Source organism: Podarcis filfolensis (assembly GCF_964270895.1).
Source record: "Podarcis filfolensis genome assembly, chromosome: 12".
Taxonomy (NCBI): Eukaryota; Metazoa; Chordata; class Lepidosauria; order Squamata; family Lacertidae; genus Podarcis; species Podarcis filfolensis.
This window is the reverse complement of record NC_139614.1, coordinates 38,060,674-38,080,168: the sequence shown is the minus strand read 5'-3', so window position 1 is coordinate 38,080,168 and position 19,495 is coordinate 38,060,674. Positions and strand designations below refer to the sequence as shown.

Here is a 19,495-nt window from a genome sequence, read left to right as displayed (position 1 = left end):
GTATCCATTCCACAGGAACACAAAATAAGTCAACTTTAGGCCCATTTTACACAATTGTTTTCTTTTTGGTTGTGCGTGCGCCTAAAATTGCATCATACTGTGCAAACCAGAAGAACTTTGGCACTCCTTGTGCAGCACATCATTTTTAATGGCTTTCAATTTATTTTGTATGTCTGTTGTTTTATTTCGTTGCTAAGTTGCTTTGAGACTTTTTGTAATGAAGTGAATGACAAATGCAAATCACCATCACCAGTTGGCCCACAACACCTCCCTTTGTGACTTATATTTAGGCACCACTCCCCAGCCTCAAAGTGTCCACGGCTGAAGGTCCCAGGTTCAACCCAAAGCATCTCCCATTAAAAAAGACTGGGTAGAAGGGGATAGCAAAGACCGTTGTCTAGTATCCTAGAAAGCTACACAATGCCAGGCAAGACAGACCAATAGAGTGACCTGGTATGAGGCAACTTCCTATGTGAAAGTTCACTTCACGTGTTTTTACTTGTGATGAGACACCCATGGACTGGTGAAAAATAAAACAAAATTGCTGAATATAACCAAATGCACCACCCCTTATAAAACATGTCACAGAGAGATCTCTAGGACAGAAGATTCTCTCCACCTTAATATACGGTAAATATTAATATATACTATATTATTGTTGGACATTCTACTTGAGAGATTCTTCAGAGGTAAGTCTGCTTTCAAGTGTAACCGACTTGTTCTCTTGCTTGGTCATGGGGCTACAGAAATAATGCCAAGCAATGTACAGTCCTTAGCAACCATTTTGGAACAGCTATTGCTAATGTATTCAGAACACGGAAAGATCTGGGTGCTTGGCTGATCACATGATGACTCTAAAAAATTGCAATGCTTTTCCATAGCATGACCTATCAGAAAACCTCAGTGGTGATTTGTCTAAAGTAGCATGACAGATTGAACTGGTGAGATTCTTATATTTCTGAGAAATTTCCTTGAAGAGAAAACTGAAGTCAGAAAAAAAAAGTTTAATTGGTTAAGCAATATGAGGCTCCTCAAAAATGTCCATTGGTTGTCATTGGGCGAACAGGAATAAGGCTCTATGTTTAGTTCACAGAAATTAGAAAATATATTACCTGATACTAGGGAGGCAAGAACCGACTCAACCTCAGTCAAAATTCTATCACTGGGTTGCGGGGGGTGGGGGGTGGAGCAAGGCGGTGGCAGGAAAAGTATGCTAACTAGAAATGGTAATAATTTTTTTAAAAAATCCAATCTGTTAAAGTCACTCTCAAATGACTATTCCCCATCCTATGCTGTGATCCACATGAACCTGCCATTTCACATTGTTGTACAAAAGATCAAAAATCCAAATATCTGAAAATGTTGCTATGTATTCTGTAGGAAGTCATCTAGTACAGATTATATGAACTGCAGTGTTTTCCAATATGCATACATGTAGTTCTGGTTAACTTGTAAGGACACAAGTTTCTTGAGTGGAATTTAGTTCTTTAACTTCCCTCCCTTATCAAAACATTCAGGGAATGCAATCACCTGCCTTTAAATCCTAGACTCGCACGTTACATAAGAAGAGAGTGCCTGGATCAGAACAAATGCCTATTTAGTCCAGCGTAAGATTTCCCGCCGTTTCTAAACAGATGCCTAGGGGAAGCCGGCAAGCAGGATGTGAAGGCAATAACAGCCATCTCTAGCTATTGCTTCCCGTCAGTTAGCAAGCCGCCTCTGACCTTGGACAACTACAGAGGCAGATTTAGGGCAGTGTAACCAGTTTCCCCCCACACAGGCACCAAGCCAAGGTGGGGCCTTCCTGCCTCATTCCCAAAGCCTAGTAGTAACCACTTGCAATGGGAAGGAGGAGTGAGGGTTCTGACAGGGTCCTATATAGCTTGCCCTCCTCCTACCCAAAGCCTAGTCAGCCCCTTCCCAGGAGGAGGGAGGGCTCTAGGACCTTGGCCGAGTCTTCACGCCTCCTTCCTTAAAGCCTGGCACCTTACCCGGCTTTGGGAAGGCAGTTGTTGGCTGGGAGTGGGCATCAAATTTGGGCCTTGCACAAGGCATCCTATTACCAAGGTCCACCCCTGACAGCTATCATAGTTAGTACTCTCTGATAGCCTTATCCTCCATGAATTTCCTTAATCCTTCTTTAAAGCCATCTCCTGAAAGAAAACACACACAGCAAAGATCCCCTTGAGCAACTTATCTTTAGGGTGCACTAATGTAGTAAAAATCCGTAAGTGCAGCTATTGCGGCAATTAATTATGAATTTATCACCTGCCCTCCACCCTACATTCCCAGCGCAGGTTAAAACACAATGTTAAAAACAGTTTTTTAAAACCTAAAACTTATACTCACAAAAATGGGGTGGGTCCTAGAAATATAAATGACGGCCAGTTTAAAGATTACACTTCCATGCCAAGGAAAAGTCATCTGTTAATTTCTGCACTTATTAAAGGTACAGAGGCTATGTCTATAGAATCTTCTTTTCTTCTTCTTTGGCGATCACTTGTAGCTGAGTAAGACTGTCTTCCATAAACACGGTTTTAACAATGAGTCCGTAAGTGACTGTGGAGGCCAATTCTGGATCCACACGTCCTTCCACAGTGGGGACAATGGTTCCCGGACGGGAACTGATCACGGTGTGGATTTGCCAAGCGTGCCTTCTTCCTTGCACGTTTCTCCCTTGCACCCTGAGTTCGAGTGTCTTCAAAGCCCATGAAACCTTTGGTAAAGGCTGTTCTCCAACTGGAGCGCTCACAGGCCAGAGGACCAGTTTAAAGATTACACTTCCATGCCAAGGAAAGTCACCTGTTGATTTGTGTACTTATTAAAGGTACAGAGGCTATGTCTATAGAATATGGGCAAGCCAAGGTGGCGCAATTTGGTTTTAGTTGTATTTTCATATTGTGGTTGTATTTTCAGATTTGTGGTCATGTGCACTGGGAAATGAGATTTTACAGTGAAGGAGACACATCAATGGGGCATATGACACACATACACAGGCTCTTCCATTGAACTATGGCCTTCTCCTAAGGATTGTAAGGCTATATTGTGTATTGTATACACAAATAATGTATATTGAAGCACTACACAATGCTATGATTTTTGATCTGAAGAGCCTTTCACTGACGCACGAAAACAATTGTGATAAAAATTTGTTGAAAGTGTCTGTTTGCTAAACAAATCATTGGACAATGGTCAGGATCAGGTGTTCTTAAGATTTAAGGAATGTAAGGGGTCAAATAGCTAAACCAGCATACCAACCCCAAACCCAGTCTTTACTAGGCAATAAATACAAATTAAAAGCACATACCCCCCCAAAGGTAACAGGAACAGGACAGTATTAAATTTTACTGCTCTGCCAAGAGAAAATGAAAGCAAGTGGATTTGTCAATTACATTGCAAATGCAGATTACAGAATATGGAAGGCCTGCTTGAATCGAATAATGAATGTAATAGAATAAAAAGCTAAAAAGAAGCAATTCACACTAGAATATGGACATTACTGATATTATTCATAAGTAATGAAATTATTTCCCTCTAAATAATCATTCCTTATGATAAGAAGCTCCTTCTGCAAATTGATGCAACAAAGTATTTTTGCTTAATGCTGTCATAGGTTGAGAGTGAAGTCAATGCTAAAGTCATAACATTTTGAAATGTGGCCCATTTTATCTTTATTAATGGAAATTAACCTGACACAGTATATGCTTAGCAGCAGAGGAAAGACAATCCAATTTACAACATACCGTAGTTACATGCTTTTTTTTAACTCAATAACTGTTCTGTATATTAATGATTATATTTTTTAGCTGCACTAGAATATGGCCTTGTCTGTATCCGATGCAATATTCAGACAATCAAGGTCAAACAAGTTGTCTCCTTTTGTTTTCTACATATTTATATTTTTCTATATGGTTATTGCACCATTTCCATATCTTTTCAAGTCTGCTGTTCTGTCAGAAACACACACACAAACCGGAAATACATTCTGCCAAGCAAGACTCTTTCTTCCCCTAACGATAACCCACCGTTTAAATTTTTGTTGAGTTTTGCATGCAACTGAAATATCAAAAACCACTGGTGCATATCAAGATTTACATGTGAAAATGGAGCTTTTCACCTTAAGAAAAAGGGTGTTGTTTTTAATTTTATTTTTGCCTAGAAGCACAGGAAAACACAGAAAAGTACAAAGGCTAAATTAGAAATGATATTATTATTATTATTATTATTATTATTATTATTATTATATGTTTACCGCCCTTCACCTGTAGATCTCAGGGCAGTTCCCAACAGAAAACTACATGATAAAAAGCACAAAATATATAATAAAAATAAGAACAAAACAAACCACTAACCACCCCCTGAATCACCACTATCATCCTGTGGGTTTGTTTGAGACATCAATAAGCCTCCCTAGAATCAGGTTCTCGGGGTAACTTGCAGCAAAAAACGAATTTTAAATGCATACAATAAAACACACGATAATGCAAAAGCAACATCAAACCAGTTTGCAGTTCTGAAGCCTGATGAGGCTTTGTGCAAGACAGAGACAGAGAGTCTTCCCCTAATACCAGATTTTCTTGTTCAAAATGCATCAAGAGATTAGAAGCCCCATGGTTTATTATTCTAGTTATTGGTGTGTTGACCTAAAAGGGATGGCTCAAGCTCACATGCCCACTGAGCTATGAAGTTCACTGGGTGGCCTCGGGCTAATCTCTATCTGTCAGACCAACAGACCTCACAATATTGTTGTGAAATAAAATGTTGGGGGGCGGGGAGGCTCTTTACATGACCCTGAGCTCTTTGGGGAGGAATCATGGACTAAAAACACAATGAACAAATAAATAAACAAATACTGCTTGACACAAGTAGCTCTGTTCATGGGTATAATGGTTTTTGAGAGTGCAGTTCTCAACATACTTTCCTGCCTGAAGACATGCACAGGACTGCAGTGTAAGAAAGATAACATTTAACACTGTAAACCTTGGTAAGTTTAATAAGAAAGGAGTGCACTGAATACACATCAGTTCTACTTTCAACAAAGTAGTGAGTCTGAATTACCCCGAAGGCGCACTCTTCCATTGTTTCTCGAGACAGATGAATGCCAACACACAAAAATTAAGTTAGGTTCAGGTATCTTAAGTCCTAAAAAATCCCCCACCTCATTCCTTTTTCTAAAGGTGAAAAGGGTGTGGGGTTATTTAAACCAGTTCCTCTGTTCCAATTCTAATAAGGAAGGAGGAACTGAAAAACACACAATTCTCCAGAAAAGTAAAATAAGAAAGGCATCCTCATACAAGCACCAGGTAGGCAATTATTTACCCTATTTTTTGCTCTATAAGACTCACTTTTTCCCTCCTAAAAAGTAAGGGGAAATGTGTGTGCATCTTATGGAGCAAATGCAGGCTGCACAGCTATCCCAGAAGCCAGAACAGGAAGAGGGATTGCTGCTTTCACTGCATAGCGATCCCTCTTGCTGTTCTGGCTTCTGGGATTCAGAATATTTTTTTTCTTGTTTTCCTCCTCCAAAAACTTGGTGTGTCTTATGGTCTGGTGCTTCTTATAGAGCAAAAAATACGGTAATTCTATTTTGAACATCAATTTTCGTATCAGTATGCAAAGCAGCAACAACATTTATCTGGAATGCATGGAATACTGATCCTGGGCAATGATATTAACTGACCCAAGCTTCCTGCACTTCTGGTCCAAGGCTATGGTACACGGTCAGGACTAGTACTGGAGGGGAAAGTTGCAGGGAGAGAGAGAAGCAGGCATCTCTAGTCTGAGACAGTTCTTAGGAGCCATAAAGGTAAGCATAGACTGAGGAATGGGCACATCACATGTGGCCTGCAAAATGGAAGCTAGCTATTTTGGATAAACTTCAGTATATATTCCCAGCAAGTGTGGTGAAACTTCTGCCTATTTGTCCTTAGTGTACTTTGTCTGTAACACGTTCTCAATGCCTGATGGCTGCTCAGCTCTGAAAGCCCCCGGATGCAAGTGCAGTTTTTGAGAAAAATACAGAATCCAGCTTCTTTCTTTTCTGCTCCAGGATAATGTTCAACGCTGACAAAGCAGGAAATAAGCAATCAAGGTTTTGTAATATCTTTACTCAATTGTACTGAGGCCACAAGTGTTGCTTATGCTTTTCCATTCTAAATCCAATACAATCCATGCCTCGTGGAAAAGGAGTATGAAAGTATTTTTCTTTGGAGTTAGCAATCTTATAGAAAAATACCAAGGTGCTAAAAGCCAGGTAGTAGGTTCTGCAAATTTGTGTCTCTCTCACACAGTACATGACTGGTGAACTGAACTGAGTCCAGCTTCGTGGGTCAGTGACAAGCCACATGCTTTGCTTGCAGAAGGTCTTAAATTCAATCCCTGGCACCTCCACTTTTTTAACAGAAGGAGGAGGACAATGTTTGCTAGATGGACAGTCTTTCTATATTCCTATGACTTTCAGATACCAGTTCAGGAAACTTCTATGCAGATGTGCCCCATAGCTGAATGGTTTTTCCAGGTCTTCAATTCAGGTAGTTCTAATTGTGTACTTTTGCAAAAGGTGGGGAAACATTGTTTGTTCGCTAGATGCTCTGCTTGAACTTCATCAGTGTGGGACAATTGACTTAACTGGTTGTTATTACAATATACATACGATCTGTGAACAGTTATACATATGAGGTAGTTGTATGTGGGTTTGTGTGTGCTGTGTTTATATGTGTGTAGCATGTGTTTTGTAAACCATCAAGAGGTATTATTACAACCAAGCAACATATACATTTTCTTAGATAGACAGATAGCTACATAGATAATGGGAACAGGATAGAGTAGAAGCAGTTGTTCTCTTGAATACAGTGTTTCTGTGGTGATCTGAAATAAGAGAATAACTCTTATGCCCTCATAGGAAAAGGGGCAGTCCCTTTTTTATTTTTATGTCCAAATACATAAATAAGTATATAAACCACATGTCTGAAATAGTACAGGAGAGCAATCCTGTAGCCATTTTGACTCTTCCAGTGACCTCAAATATTCTCTGCAGTGAGGGAGGAAATGGGAAAAGCCTCCCCATTGTCTCTTTGCTCACAAATCCTGTCTTAAGGGTGTATTTGTGCATGAATAGGATGAGTCTGTGACCTGGATTTAGGAACTAAGTATTTATCATCTCAAAAGGAATGGCCAGGCTGCCCAAATAAAGCAATCAAGTGACCATTACAGTGGTACCTCAGGTTACAGACACTTCAGGTTATGCGATTTTGGGTTGCGCACCGCGCCAAAACCAGAAATACCAAAACGGGTTACTTCCTGGTTTCAGGGCTCACGCATGCGCAGAAGCACCAAATTGCGCTTTGAGCACAAGCGCCGAATTGCGACCCGCGTGTGCACAAACGCAGCAAGTTGCGAACGCTGCGGGTTCCGAATGTGCCTCCCGCATGGATCACATTCGCAACTTGAGGTTCCACTTATCAGTATCTTGCCAGACAGGATTTCTGTTGTAGACCGCCCCCTGTGATGTATTTCTGCTGTAGCCCGCCTCCTTCTGTGATGCAGGTATGATGATTTGGGGGGTGGTCTTGAGCTACAGGGTGGGCAATTTCAAAAGTCTATATAAGGACTTGTACACCATTGTTCTGGGTCCCTCCTGCCTCCTATGTGTGGTTGTGAGCACCCTGTTGCAACAGTTAATAAAGATCAGGGTTACTAGCTGCCTTGCTTCTCAAGAGTCTCTGGATGGCCTCCGTTATTTTCTCCTTCCGATAGGGACTCTATATGGGCTCTTCGATACCCCATAAGGGAAAAGGAGCAGTATTTTTCTTATAACACTTTATAATAAGAAAACTCTGCTTGTTCTTTTTCACACAGCTTTTTTTTTAAAAAAAAACCTTAGGTGTGGTAAGTCAACACTGTGGTTCTTCCCCCTGTGTTGCAAGAAGGTTTGCTATTCCGGCCTCTACCAGCGATTGCAAATTTCTGTGGCAGGAAGTTTTGCAGAGCTGGCAAAACCACTGTAGAGAACTGAGAATGCTGAGAGGGGTAGAGAAACGAGCATACAAAATCTTTACAAACCAGCCACAGAAGAGAGGTTGTTACGAGGAAACTGAGCCGCCTTTTCAACCCTTCTCCACCTATATACCCAAACAACTTTCAAATTAGATTCTTAAGCAGAACTGAATTTTTAAAATCAGAGATGCTTAGTGATGCTGACTGAAAGCCAATTATCAGAGTTTGCAGGAGGCGGCGGGGGGGGGGGGAGAGTAGGAAAAAAGAGGGGTAAAGAAAAACTGTCCCTGTACACTTGAGGAAAAACACGCAAGACATGTCCAGAAATCTATTTGTCTAAAATATGTTATACAGCCTGTGCCAAGCCTCAAAAGGTGACCTGCAATGCCCAATAAGACCCTTCCAAGTCATCATCATCATCAACCTTTTATTCGACCGTCAGTCAGAAAAAAGTACATTTGTCAATACACAGTTAAAACATCCAGGAAGATTTTAGAACTTAGCCAACACTAAAATGGGCTAAACAGATAGCCCCATAGACCCTTCCAAGTCAATGAAAATCCACCCAACCACACAATGCCATAAAAGAAAACAGCAGCCGCATACTGTTACTGATATTATTGATATTCTCTGGACATAGTACCTATAAGACACAGATAAAAAGAAATTTCTATCCTACAATAAATTTTCTTTAGTGGACCTAGGGAAAGGAGCAGACTTTTTAAAGACTGTCATTGCTTTTGGTGTGTATTTTTCATATATATTCATTTTTTTTAAAAAAATAGAATGATGGTTGTTCAGTGAACGGTCTAGAATGATCCTGGAAAACGCTCGTTTTCATCTCTAGCCAAGGATGAGGGAGAGAAAATCACCCTCAGAGCATTACGTTGTATATGAACCCCTGTTCCCCCAAAAGAAAGGTGGAAACCCACAGGGTGCTGGAGACAGCCACAAACTTTTTCTGACTTTTAATTTCCTACTCCTCCTCACTCAAATCCATTTTTTCTGGTGAAGGAAAGAGCCTCTCTGCCTGTTAGGTCCAGCTGCCTTTAGGGCTATGGTTTCCAACGGGGGGGGGGGGAATTTGATTTTTATATATATATATAATTTTTTATTAAATTTTCTTTTACAAATTAATCAACACAATCATGTTCTCAAATTTCCAATTTTTTTGTACTTCCACCAGCTCCTCCACCAATCATCCATATTTTCTATTCATTACGCATTTTCCATGTCTTATATTGGCAGTTAATACTATCCTTTCGTCTCAGTTTCTTTTTACAATACATCTTTAACAGTCACAAAGCCTCTTTAAAACCGACTACCGTTGTCTGTGCATCACATATGTTTTTCAGATAATCCGTAAACTTTCCCCAGTCCTCGATGAACTTGTGATCCTTTTGATATCTAATTTTCCCAGTCATTTTGTCCAGTTCTGCGTAGTCCGTAAGTTTCATTCTCCACTCTTCAAGTGTCGGTAGTTCCTCTTGTTTCCATTTTTGGGCCATTAATATTCTTGCCGCTGTTACTGCATATTGAAAGAGTTTATACTCCCTTCTATTGATCTCTCTTCCTGTTATTCCTAACAAAAAGGCTTCTGGTTTCTTTACAAATGTATATTTAAACATCTTTTTCAACTCATTATATATCATTTCCCAGAAACCCTTAACCTTCTTACATTCCCACCACATATGAAAGAATGATCCTTCTTTTTCTTTACATTTCCAACACTTATTACATGTTTTAAACATTTTTGCTAACTTAACCGGTGTAATGTACCATCTATATACCATTTTCATAATATTTTCCTTTATCGCTGAACATGCAGTAAATTTCATATTTTCATTCCATACTTTTTCCCAATCAGCCAGTTGTATATTATAACCAAAATCTCTGGCCCAGTGTATCATAACCGACTTAATCTCCTCATCCTTCATTTGCCATTCCAATAAGATTTTATACATTTTTGACATTATCTTAAAATCATTATTTATTATCTCTGTTTGAAATTTCGATTCTTTTTCTATATATCCCATTTGATTTTTAAGGGGGGCAATTCGAGAATAAGTTATTAACAGTTAATGCCCTTTTAGGCTTCCTCCACGTGAATTGGAGTTTACCTTTTGAATAATAAGAATTATGTCACAGTAAAGGTAAAGGGACCCCTGACCATTAGGTCCAGTCGTGACCGACTCTGGGGTTGCGGCGCTCATCTTGCTTTATTGGCTGAGGGAGCTGGCGTACATGACTAAGCCGCTTCTGGCAAACCAGAGCAGCGCACGGAAACGCCGTTTACCTTCCCACCGGAGCAGTACCTATTTATCTACTTGCACTTTGACGTGCTTTCGAAGTGTTAGGTTGGCAGGAGCAGGGACTGAGCAACGGGAGCTCACCCCGTTGCGGGGATTCGAACCGCCGACCTTCTGATTGGCAAGCCCTAGGCTCTGTGGTTTAACCCACAGCACCACCCACGTCCCCATGTCACAGTAGTAGTAGTAATAATAATAATAATTTATTTTGTTTGTTTACATACATACATACATACATACATACATAACCTGCCCATCTGGCTGGGTTTCCCGAGCCACTCTGGGCGCTTCCAACAAAATATTTAAAATAAAATACAGTGGCACCTCGGGTTAAGTACTTAATTCGTTCTGGAGGTCCGTTCTTAACCTGAAACCGTTCTTAACCTGAAGCACCACTTTAGCTAATGGAGCCTCCTGCAGCTGCTGTGCCGCTGGAGCACGATTTCTGTTCTCATCCTGAAGCAAAGTTCTTAACCCGAGGTACTATTTCTGGGTTAGCGGAGTCTGTAACCTGAAGCGCCTGTAACCTGAAGCGTATGTAACCCGAAGTACCACTGTACAATAAAACGGGGGGGGGGGGAATCAGGATTTTAGAGGTGCTTAGGTGGGGCATGGTCAAAAAAGGGTTGGGAACCACTGCTTTAGGGACAAGTCTTCTCAGCTTCGCCCTTGACCTCACGACTAATAACATTTATGTCCCCCCTCCTAACAAGGGGCTCACTCCCCCAAACCCAACCCAACCCACTCTGCTGCGATAGGAGGGAGGGGAAATGCAGTTCCAGTCTATGCGCCCCACAGAAGCCCCGGAAGACCCGCGAGGCTTACCTTGGCTGCTGTCCTTGGCCTGCCCGGCGTCCAGGCGAGGCGAGAAGGGTCAAGGAAGCGCGCGCAGGGACTACACGGGTGACTCACGCAGGCAAGGCAAGCAGGCAACCAACCCGTGGGGCGAGCCCGCCTCTGCTCAGCTCCCGCGAGCTCCTCTCCGGCGAAGGAAGTGGCTCCGGGGCGGCCAAGTGGGCGCTGCTGGGCCTCTCACAAGCACGAGGCTGAGAGGAAGGGCTGGGCTCCGAGGTGAAGGGAAACTTCCCCGGGCGACTCGTGGAACGAAAGGAGGGGAAGGGAGCCTTCTCTAAATTTAAAGAAGAAGGAAGGGAAGGAGGAACCTTCTCAGGAAGCAAGCAGCAGTCACCCTTAGAAACAAAAACCACTACTGTTAAGACTCAACCGTGTTTTATTCTTGCTCGCTTCCTGGATGTCAGACACTCAAAAGGGCTCACGGGGGCATGTGGATTGTGCGGGGGAAGCGCTGTTCTCAACCACCATACATTCCTCCTGGGTGAAAAGTAACCTTCGCTCAAATAACTCCATGCCTGGCTGCTTGTAACTTGTGGCCCAATTTTGTTTTCTCTCTCCCTGTTTTGTTTGAATTCTACCTGCCCTCCTCATTAATGGATTGCTGAAAGAGGCAAGCATAGGGGGTGGGGGTCTGGAAGATGTCTTAAGCATCATTTTAGCTGTTTTGAGATGTTTGCACAGGATCTATTCACACAACCCATTTTTAGCATAAACCCAGTATTTAGGTTTAACTTCTATCCTGGACCCCCCCAAAATCAAACATCTGAGTGGGAATATAGATGTATATTCCAGTGCACATTGATGTAAGTTCATTCAAGTTGCAACTCTTATTAACACTACAGCCAGCTCCACTGCGAGACTAAACATTCCATTAATTTTTATAAGGCAACCGGTCAATTTACAATCTATAGTTGAGGGAGAAAAACCAGCAACCATATATAGAGGTGGGCAGGGGAGCTACTTATTATTGCATCACCTGCTCTGTTAGAATAAGTGATGCAAATACCCAGTTTCCATCTGCAAAATGCTGGAGGGAATGTTACTTTCCACTCACAATGCATCATGTGTCTCTAGTCTTCCATCTCCATGTCTCTCCCTCTATCACAGGCTTCCTCAACCTCAGCTCTCCAGATGTTTTGAGACGACAATTCCCATCATCCCTAACCACTGGTCCTGCTAGCTAGGGATCATGGGAGTTGTAGGCCAAAAACATCTGGAGGGCTGAGGTTGAGGAAGCCTGCTCTATCATATACAGTCACACACACACCTCTGCCTGCCAGAAGGATAAGCAGTGTTTGACCCATGGGGAGAACTAGCCCAATTTTTTTTCTTCTTTAGCATTTTTAATATCTCAGACGTGTTCCAGTAACATTAACATAAATCTTGAGGGATTTTTTGTTCTCTAAAGGGGATTCCCCATGCATGTGGATGTGGGGAACTTACAAACTCTTACATTTCAAAGTGGGTGTTGCTTCTTACACATGTAGTGCAACTGTGAGGTTGCCCCCGGCCATGGATTATTTGTGAACACAAGCATGGGCTGGTAGTGGCCCACTTTAATGTCATGCCACCCTCTGCACAGATAAGTTTCCTTTTACATTCAGCTCTGCTTTTTAATCCAGTGAAGAAGGCAATAGCAGATTTACAAAAAGAGAAGTGCTGGGCTGAGCTTAAGCTTGCCTGGAAACTGCGTTTTTTAACATGGAAGTATTGAAAAAATTCCAGATGAAAACAATGAGTTGCAGTTACACAGTGGGAAGGGGAAATAAACCCTAAGCATATTCAAAGGAACTTCCTCTTAACATCACATGGCTCAAATTAAACTCTGCCAACTGGCTTTCATTCATCCAACCTTAGCACAAAAATTTTCGGGGGGCTTGTCTCTGGAAATCAAGGTATCTTTGATCACCTCCTAAGGTGCTTCCAGACTGAGGTTTATTGTGGAATTAGTACTGCTCATGCACCCAAATATTTCACACTGTCCACATGATGTTATACCTATACTTTTTGTTACACTTAATCCAGATTTCCTCATACCATGGAAAATCCATTAACTAAAAATAACTTGTTACACATTCATAGTCACTGCAGCTGTGGAAGCTCAATGGCACATTTGTGTGTGTGTGTGTGTGTGTGTGTGTGTGTGTGTAATCATATGTGTGATGATGTTTCAGTGAGTGGTCCCTATCATTGCATCCCTACTTTCGCTTGCTCCCCACTCCCCTAGCACAACCTAGCCATTTTGTTTCCAGCTGCTCAAACAATGCAAGTGTGCCTATTTGCACAGATTGCTACATGCTGAAGGTCCATTTTTCAACAGCCCAGTTCAGAGGAATTATGCGGCAAGAGTAAGGATAGCGTAGCAGACACCAGAGTAGGCATGCCTAGACACACAATATCAACTCACCCTCAACTCGCTGATAGTTAGAAAGACAAAGGCCAGAGTGGAGGGTTGAGTTATATGAGCTAGAAGCTGGAAGCAAGAAGTAGGCTGGGAAACCAGGGAGTCAGAGCCATGCCTGATTTCTACTTGAATCCAAGGTTGTAGCTATGGGAGAAGCAAGATCATCTTGGGGTGTTAATGCTGTGAACTCCTCCATCATAGGCTCCGGTTGTATATCTGTGTAAATAAACCATTTATCATAAGGACACTACAGTCTCTGCTGTACCTCATTCCGGGTAAGCAACTGTAACCCCTGGAATTTTGCACCGCTCGGAGCTTGGAGTGGCGGGAAACAATATCATCATATGAGGTTAGGGGGGAGAGAATTGGGGAGAGAAAAAAGGGGGTAATGATATTTCATTCTTTTGGTTAGTGTATGTGCAGAGGTTTTGCTTCAATTTCATGAGGATAGGTTCTTTATTTGTCTGTTTGTTTTTGACATCAATGTCTCACACCAAATGTAACCGACCTGTAGAAAGGACTCTTGGAATTGAAATCAGAGACATTGTATGTACCCTTACTATTCATGAAAATATTTCAATAAAAACATTTAAAAAAAACACCAGTAGTATCAGATGACTTATTTTTTTCAAATCAGATCAAAGTTGGTTTGAGGGAAGATGCATCACAAGGCAGTATTTCACAGGAGAGATGTGATTTGTGCCTAGCATCACATGTGCAGTGGTAGGAGCACAATGGATGCAGGGAAAATGGGAGTTTTGTATACAGCCTGCTTTCAAACTGTGATGCAAATGGAAAGCACCAATAAAGGAACACCACCTGCAAAAGTGGAACAAAGTCACAATGGCTGTTAGCAAATTACTTAACTCGGATTAATTGGATTGAACAAACAAATAAATGTTAATACATCTTCTGGGGGGTGTTATAAAAAAGGCACATGGGGAAGTAAAGCTGAGAGATATACCACTGGGACAAACTTATTCAAAATGCTTTATTGCCCTCTTTTAGAAAAATAGTCCCCTTGCCAGTTTACTATTATTTCTCTTTCCAGAGGCCAAACCAAACAATCTCCCAGCTGAACTATCTGATTAGAAAAATATATCTAGAAGAGAAGGAGAATAACTGCTTTTTGGCGCATTCCCAAAAGCATCTGGAGTATTTGCAGTGAATGATATGCAATCATTGCCAGGACTTTCTAGCCTGCATATAAATTATATAAAGAAAAAGCTTTTGATTGCTTAAAGTCAATCACTGAAATTGTAATCTGTTTTTAGCACGACCAAAATAATGTCCTGGAGTCTCATGCTAGGATGGAAACCACACTAAAACAATAAACCCTGAACCATAAATACCACACAGCTTGGAGCAAAGATAAATGTAAACTGTTTACAGAGGGTCCTTGAGAGCCCATCAGATTATGGAGCATGTCTCCTTGCAGTGGAAGCCTTTAAATTCTTGCAGATTTTTTCATTAGCAACCAAAGAAGCAGAATCTCTCACAGAGCACAGAAGGGGGAAAGGTATTTTTCTTTATGATGTTTTGGTCCAATAAAGGATATCACTTTACCTGGTGCATGTTGTTTTTTTAAAAAAATTGTCTGACAGTCATTTGAAAGAAGTTAAAGGCTGATCACCGAAGAATTGATGCTTTTGAATTATGGTGCTGGAGGAGACTCTTGAGAGTCCCATGGACTGCAAGAAGATCAAACCTATCCATTCTGAAGGAAATCAGCCCTGAGTGCTCACTGGAAGGACAGATCCTGAAGCTGAGGCTCCAATACTTTGGCCACCTCATGAGAAGAGAAGGCTCCCTGGAAAAGACCCTGATGTTGGGAAAGGTTGAGGGCACAAGGAGAAGGGGACAACAGAGGATGAGATGGTTGGATAGTGTTCTTGAAGCTACCAGCATGAGTTTGACCAAACTGCGGGAGGCAGTGGAAGACAGGAGTGCCTGGCATGCTCTGGTCCATGGAGTCACGAAGAGTTGGAGACGACTAAATGACTAAACAACAACAACAATATGAAACATCTTGGATGCAATCACATTTACATGAATTTACATAGGTCATATAAGTATTATCCAGTGAATGCAATTTGAATGAGACTTGGAAGCCCCAGATCAAGCCAATTTAGCACTGGGATCTGAACCACTGAATATGTTCAAAGCTAGATTTAACCTGGCTGCAATCTGCCAAGCAAACTCCATTCAGCACCATGGGACTTGCATCTGGGTACACTGGCACAGCACTGTGTTGTAACATTTGGACGCACCCGGGACTGCTAACTGCTACCCCTATTCATCTTTCTTTTGTCCTTACTGCCTTACCGTCCCCCACTCCCCACCCTAGTCTGTCACCACGGCCATCTAAAATGCATGTTGCATGTGTCAAAGTTACAGGGTTTGAGATAAAAAAAATGTCACCCCCTTGACGGGATTAGCACAGAGACAGGGAATCTCGATCTCAAAGCTTTATTGGCATATAGACAAGATTCCAAAAGGTTCAGTGCAATAAAACCACTCAACAAAATCTTTATCTAACAATTAAAATTCTGTTGTATAACATTGATGTGTTGCAGAAACCTGGCTGCTGTCTCCATCTTTTTTTTAAAAAAAAATTATTTGATTTTACATATAAAAAGTTATCACATTACCAAATATATAACCATATGTAGAGTTTTCTCTGAATCCCTTGACTTCCCACCATCCCCTCCATGGGTCCCATTGTCAGCATTTTCAGCTGCATATTATTACCTAATCCATATTTTATATCTTTCCATGCTATCCATTGTATTTGTTACATTACAAGTGATGTTAAAATCCTGATAATGTTTTCATCTGCTTACAGTGGTCTCCTAAATAAATCATACATTTCCCCCATTCCTTCTTAAAGTTATTGTCTTCTTGGTTCCTGAGCTTTCTGGTCAGTTTTGCCATTTCGGCATAATCCAACAGCTTAGTCTGCCATTCCTCTCTCGTGGGGACTTTGTCTTCTTTCCATCTTTGGGCTAGTAGCATCCGTGAGGCTGTTGTCGCATACATAAAAAGTCTTTTCTGCTCCTTTAGGATGTCGGTACCCGCAATTCCTAATAGAAAAGCTTCTGGTTGTTGTTTTTTTAACGAAAGTTATTTAAAACATTAATTTTTTCCCAATTCATTATATATCATTTCCCAGAAAGCTTTCATTACCTTACATGACCACCACATATGATAAAAGGTACCTTCTTTCTCTTTACATTTCCAGCAGGTATTTGTACTTGTCTTATAAATTTTTGGAAGGTACGCGAGTGGTGCTTTGGGTTAAACCACAGAGCCTAGGACTTGCTGATCAGAAGGTTGGCAGTTCGAGTCCCCATGACAGGGTGAGCTCCCGTTGCTCGGTCCCTGCTCCTGTCAACCTAGCAGTTCAAAAGCACGGCAGAGTGCAAGTAGATAAATAGGTACCATTCCGGCGGGAAGGTAAACGGGGTTTCAGTGCGCTGCTCTGGTTCCCCAGAAGCACCTTAGTCATGCTGTACGCCAGCTCCCTCTGCCAATAAAGCGAGATGAGCGCTGCAACCCCAGAGTCGGCCACGACTGGACCTAATAGTCAGGGGTCCCTTTACCTTTACCTTTTATAAATTTTTGCTAACTTACTGGGAGTCAAGTACCACTGACATCTCCATCCTGGGCAGACATTAGGAAGGCTGACTTACATTTATCCGACTGCTGGTGATAGGAAAACCTCTGACCTGGGGGGCTGACTGTGGTCCTCTGTCTGACCCCTGGGGCTCTCCCACCAAGCTATGCTCCCTCTCCTGACCACATCAGCATCAGCCCTGTTCTGCTAACCTCGAGTGCTTTCACTTGGTGTGAATGTGGCTTACCTTGATAGTAAGATGGGAGAGGGAGTAGACTATGCCAAAATCTCGGGCTTCTAGCATAGCTGAAATGTAGCCTACAGTACACAGCTGAGAATCACATTGTGTCCCACCCACTTTTGCCTCTCGCTCCCTTCACCTGTGGGATGTGCTCCCCAGAAGGTTACAGTGGTACCTTGGGTTAAGTACTTAAATCGTTCCGGAATGTCCGTACTTAACCTGAAACTGTTCTTAACCTGAAGCACCACTTTAGCTAATGGGGCCTCCTGCTGCCGCCGCGCCGCCGGAGCCAGATTTCTGTTCTCATCCTGAAGCAAAGTTCTTAACCTGAAGCACTATTTCTGGGTTAGCGGAGTCTGTAACCTGAAGCGAATGTAACCTGAAGTGTATGTAACCTGAGGAACCACTGTACTTCCAAGGGAATTTGGTCCTCAGGTTGAAAAACTTTAAACCTGAGGACCAAATTAGGATTAGGAGCTGGAGCTAGTTCTGAACTGCAGTTTAGGAGAAATCTGGCCAACAATGGGTGGGATTTGTTGGGGCCACAAGCGGAATGTGAAACCGACCCTGATGACTTTCTTGATATTTACTGGTTGAATGGTAGTTCTATTAATATGGGGGCTACTTGCTCATGATAAATAGCCTAATAAGCTGTGCAACATGCATGCATATTTCAAATTGGCATGTACTAAAGGCTGTGTGAATTTGCTCTCAAGTGGTTTGTGATTAGGTGCCTTTTTTATTATTATTTTGCAAAGCAGGTATACCACCACATGGAGTCACTGCTTCACTGATTTTTCTTAGTTCCCCATCCCAGCACAAACAGCTGCCGAGAAAGGTGACAGGCAGCCTCAAGAGATATTGTGACATATCATTTTGCAAGTCGTAAAACCATTAGTATACTGTAATGAATAAAGTGGGGGGGGGGAGAGGAGAGAAGTAGGAAATATATATCCTAGACATTTTGAAACTGTGGAGAACAATGGTTCTGTTGAAAAAACCTCATTCATCAAGAAGCAATAAATTTACTGACCAGAAAGTACCATTCTGTTGTCTCACACTAATGAGGTCTTAGTTACATTACATTGTAAAATGGCTCTGTAGAAATAAATATTAAAGAATAAGATGAAAGGGGAGGATTAAAAACGAGGAATGTTGACTTCTGTAATAGGAATTGTATACTGTATACAGAAAGCACTGTCTGGATCATGAAGTCACTGAAAACTATATTGAAATTTAGAAGCAGGAGGGGGGGGGGGATAGCTTGTTACTTGAGTTTCTGTTGGTACAAAAATATGGAGAGAAAGGAGATGCCAAGATCCAGGTTTGCAGCAAGTACTTTTTGGTGAGAGAACCCCAGCAGAGATTTAAAATCACAAAATATGCAGCAAAGTAAAACATGGAAATATAGACTGTTAGACCTTTAATATACACCCTTCCAAGTTCCTTCCAAAGTTTTCCCCTTCCCCCAGCATAGGAAAAGGCCACACATTTGGTACGTTAAAAATGGCTTTAGTTAAAAACTCTTCAAAGGTCTATGTCATGTGCTTTCGCCTACATCAGTCAGAAAAGCTGCACAGGCAGTGAAACTTAGCTTAGTTACTAAGCTGTAAAAGTTCCTAGATTATTGGTATAGGAACTCAAATGTGGCTGGTAAGAGCCATGAAGTTGAGCTAGAGAAACCAGCTTAAACCTCTTCACACATTGAGCTTCTCAAGTAGACTAGCAGGGTGAACAATATGCTTGCTCACCCATTTCTTCCTTCAGTTTCTGGTATAAACCCCTTAATTTGTTGATTAGATTTAAGCATGTTGGTTATATGAGGCTGGTTTTCCCAAAGTTTCAGGGAGAGGAACATGAGTCTCATGGGTAGGTAGTAAAAAGTGTGCCTTTGGCAACCCTTAATGCTGTGTCCCACAGCACAGCATGGCTAATATTGGGATAACTGGGTCAATTACCTATTGAAACCCTTTTTTATGCAGAGTAAGCAATATTTGGCTAGTGAATCTTGTTTAGAGAGTAGGCTTTACCTGTTGCATCCACAAACACAGAGATGGTTGTAGGTATGGGAATAA

General features: G+C 41.7%; 1 protein-coding gene across 1 annotated transcript in view; it reads right to left on the bottom strand.

The window, feature by feature from the left end:
* The window catches only part of APBB1IP (amyloid beta precursor protein binding family B member 1 interacting protein), a 52,043-nt gene extending 40,538 nt beyond the window's left edge, over positions 1 to 11,505 (bottom strand). The window contains exon 1 of the mRNA XM_083579605.1: positions 11,130 to 11,505. The gene's annotated coding sequence lies outside the window, so the exon portion shown is untranslated. The remainder of the gene's footprint in view (positions 1 to 11,129) is intronic.
* Between the last annotated feature and the right edge of the window lie 7,990 nt (positions 11,506 to 19,495).